Source organism: Anneissia japonica, unplaced genomic scaffold, assembly GCF_011630105.1.
Source record: "Anneissia japonica isolate Jap-2015-1 unplaced genomic scaffold, ASM1163010v1 scaffold12111_len8321_cov108, whole genome shotgun sequence".
NCBI lineage: Eukaryota > Metazoa > Echinodermata > Crinoidea > Comatulida > Comatulidae > Anneissia > Anneissia japonica.
In genome coordinates, this window is record NW_022728665.1 from 901 (window position 1) to 5,185 (window position 4,285).

At 34.8% G+C, this 4,285-nt stretch overlaps 1 long non-coding RNA gene across 1 annotated transcript in view; it reads left to right on the forward strand.

Moving 5' to 3' along the window:
- Window positions 1-3,765: 3,765 nt before the first annotated feature.
- LOC117114449 overlaps window positions 3,766-4,285 on the forward strand; it is a 2,722-nt gene continuing 2,202 nt past the window's right edge. The window contains exon 1 of the long non-coding RNA XR_004446366.1: window positions 3,766-4,063. This is a non-coding gene — a long non-coding RNA (uncharacterized LOC117114449). The remainder of the gene's footprint in view (window positions 4,064-4,285) is intronic.

The window sequence follows — 4,285 nt, forward strand, 5'->3', positions numbered from 1 at the left end:
CACTGGAGCTGAAAATTTCCAACAGATTACGTAGCACGTTATTAAAAATCAACGGTTAGAAGAGCGGGCATTATAAGATCAATCTGCAGTCACCGGAGACGATAAATTTCCAACAAATTTCATATCATATTTAAAATCAACGGCTGGATGTGCTGGCAAATATATAATGCAATGCATGCTATAGCATTTTGTGATAATTAAGAACGATTTTGTAAAATAATAGGTTTTAAAACGTGTACCTTTTGGAATTTGGGGGGGGGGTTGCGTCCGCACCCTCTGCACTACCTGCCTACGGGCCTGTACCTAGTGCCTTCCACTTAATAATTTAGTTCCCACTCTACCTTCATCAACCGCCCTCCCCATCACCCGCCCCTCCCTATTTCAAGACTCCTAAATACACCACTGAAACGTATTCGTTTTCGTTGTTTCCCTTACGAAAATACAGTGTTGGGAGACCTACCTCGGCCAGGAGATGTACAAATTATGTATCACTGATTTCGCCGCAGTCATCGGTGTTATAATCTTCTACGAATTTCCTCGAAGGTAACTTATACTTTTATATGTATAGGCTGTACTTTTGTATATTTATTTATATATGTGTGTGCGTACGTGTGTATAGAATCTGTCATAATATTTTATATATTCTTTTACAATAATTATATATATGTTTTTCTCTTTAAAATATAACGTAGATTTACTCTTGTTGCGTTATATACATTTTGTAAAAAAGTACCATTGTTGGAAAAAAAAAAAAGATTCTACAGACGTATTTTAAACTGCTGAATACACACCAGTTCTTACCCTAACATAATAAAGGGTGAACATGTAATGACTTCCAAACGTGGTAGAGTTGGCAAATATTCAAATTAGTCTTAGGGAAAGATTAACTCAAGGATATTAAACCATTATCTTTTAAGGATTTAAGATATAAATATAAAAATTAACCTGAGGAAAACAAGTTTTAGATCTTTAGAAAATGTGTTTTCGTATGTTTTCGTTGCATTAGCGGTCTCGAATTTGTGGGATCGCAAAGTAGATGGGTCTCGAATTGAATTGTGCACTGTATTTAATACGTCTCTTTTTTGTTATGTTATTGAGTCCAAAAGCAGTAAAATATACACTACATATCATTTATCTCTTGTGTTGCTTTTCAACACTGCATTACTCTTGTTGCTCTCACTGGACTGCAGCATGGCTTTGCATTATTTTCTTCGGCCAAGATCACCATGGCCTCTTGGTTTAGGGTTCAAGTCTGTTTCAGCTTTTCTTGCAGGTAGACCTATTCTAATTATACTAAGAAAGATCCATTTAGTCTTAGAAGGCAATATCCATTATCCCCCTCCGTATTTCACCTTTTGAAGATATTGCAAATAGAAAGATCCTTCAAGAATATTAGGTGGGACCGCCGGGCGGGAAGGCGTCATCGTAAGCCAATCCCTAAGCTGACTGTCAATAGATCTTCCTGTTACAATTGCACAGGCGGTGGCAATCACCTTAAAACCTAGTTTCAATACCATTGAAATTCTTTGGAAATCATGGTATTTACAGAGACTTGGAAGACCGGTTCAAAGAGCCTACTGATGGTCAGACTTCTTCGCGACTTCATGCAGACTGTCACATTAAAATTTCTTTCATCGCTCCCGGTTCCACTGTGGGGGTGATGTTAGGAATTTACTTAGGTGGTTACAATGTTCACAACAACGATTGCTATGACTTCAAGTACATCAATCTTAAAATTTCATCTTCTTCCTCAAGTCTTAATATCTATAAACCATTCTGAAATCTGGCAAATAAAAACTGTTGATAGACAAAACTATAACGATAAGTGCAGAGATTACAGTCGACATCTAACTTATTTCAAGGACAATTTTCACGTTAAAATTCAAGGCAAAAATCTATCATTTCCTTTTTGTCAAAGATATTTGAGAGGAATGTTAAGTTCAGCTTCAGGCACACATGACGAGTATACGAACTCTTAGTCGAGTCACCAGCATATCGCAAGGAGCATAGTGTTGAAACTTCACTTGTAAAAGCACAAGACGACATACTTTGTAAATTGGACAAGCGTAAAGAAATGCTAACATCCATTCTTGATTTCAGTGCCGCCTTTGACATTTTAGATCATGCTGCACTTTTACATCGTTTGTCATATCGTTTCGATATAGAGAGCACCGCCCCCTAACATGTATCCAATCCTATCTTGGGGAACGTCAACAGTCCTGTTGCACTAAGGCACTTTTCACAGGAAAGGCAGAGCTCTTACGGTGTACCACAATGCTGTTTTAGGACCATACTACAAATCAACTAGAAGGCATAATTGAGACCATGCTTGTCGTCGTGTCATTTTCTATGCGGATTACACACAGATATATGCCCTTTTGAATCCAAGAGCTATGTCAAAACTTCCAGCTTATATTCTATATGTTAGGTCATGGGCTCTATATCGAACAATCTTATTTTGAATGCATCTAAAACTGAGGTCATTCACTCTGTTTCTCACCATTAAAATTCCATCGCAATCACTTCTATTGAGATCGATGAGTGTACTCTATTACTCGACTCTAATCTTCAGTTAATAAAGAACACATAAGTAACATTAATTACCAGAATTACGAAGTACAAGACAAAAAGACGAATGAAAGACTGGTACATCCCATACAAAAAAGTTCTATAGAGCTCTATAGAATTCTATAGAACTTTATATAGAGTTCTATGTAACTCTATAGAGGCAAAAAATTTCTATAGAAATGTTTTATAGAGTTTACGCATTCTATAGAATTTTAATATTTTCTATATAATGTTGTATTCCACTCTCCACAAAATTAGTTTGTTGCAGAATTTATGTATTGGTGACTTACACTGGATTTTCAATAAATGTGTTATTGCAGAAGCTTGGTTTTGAACATGAAACATTATTAAATAATAATAATAATAAAAATAATAAATAAAACTATTGCATTTGGCTCATGGTCTGATGTTGAGTAACTAAATAATGCATAGAGTTTAATGTGTGTATCATTTTGTCGCAAATAATTATGCTTCATATTTCTGGAGAAATTTTATAGGAATCTATAACATTTTCTTTAGAAACTATACAGAAATTCTATAGAAAATTCTATAGACATCTATAACATTTGCTTTAGAAGTTGTCTAGGAATTCTATAGAATATCTGTTTGGAAATGTATAACAGATGCATAAGTTACAGTATTAATTAGCATGCTCACATTTTAAGTTAAAATGTTAAAAACATTAAGCGTTTAAGTTACATTAAACATTTAAATTAAATTAAACATTTAATTAAATGTTAAAAACAGCAAATAATTAGCCTTACAACACATTTTAAAATTTAAATGAAAAATGAATTTAATGCACATATTTGTAACAAATACTTAATCTTACAAAATCCTTAACCACAAACCACCATTGTGACCATTTTAAAGTTACTGTTGTGTAACCTAAAACCTACTTTAATCATTCCAGATGGGAGAGATAGACATCGTTTTCTATAACCAGACAATGGATCAGGCCGTGATAGGGGTCCAATTTATGAGTTGAGTTGTACGATTTAGTAAATTATTTAGTGTATGAAATGAAATGCTATAAAATTTATACTGTCTTACACAAAACAAATGATTAATTACAGAAGGTTTCATACAAATACATTTAATAAGAATTATAACTGGTCTTAAATTGAATTCCCCTCCCCTCTATTAAACATGGTACATTCCACAACAGGGTGGTAAAATTTGAAAGCTAACGGAACGGTCTTCATCGACATCTCTCGCTCGCTGCTCCCTTTGTTGTTGTAGTGTCCTCCTTTTGTTCAGTAATAATTGGAGTAATAATCGCAAAATGATATTTTATTGAAATGGTTAATACCTGTAGCAATGTCATGTACTAGTTAAATGGATTGAATAAGGATTTTGGACGTTCTTCTGCTAAAACTCAGCCTAGCTAGGATAGGATAGCCGCTAGGCCTAGGCCTAGGCCTATTATATTGCCATTGGAAAAAAAGGAGAAGAGTCCGCACCATGCCAAGGTCTATGCACAGTCAGTATTGTGGTAAGTAAAGAAAAAATAATCTCCTTTCGTCCATAAATGTACGCCTTCCACATATATACGCCTAGTTACTTATTCTAGCCTAGGTAGGTATAATTTTGTAGCTAGGCTAAGTATCAAGTTTAGTTCAGTCAGTGCAGTGGCAGTGTTTCTGTTAGTATACTGTACTGTTTAGGCCAGGCCCTAGGCTAAACCTAAGAATTGAGTAAAAAAGTGCAACAGGTC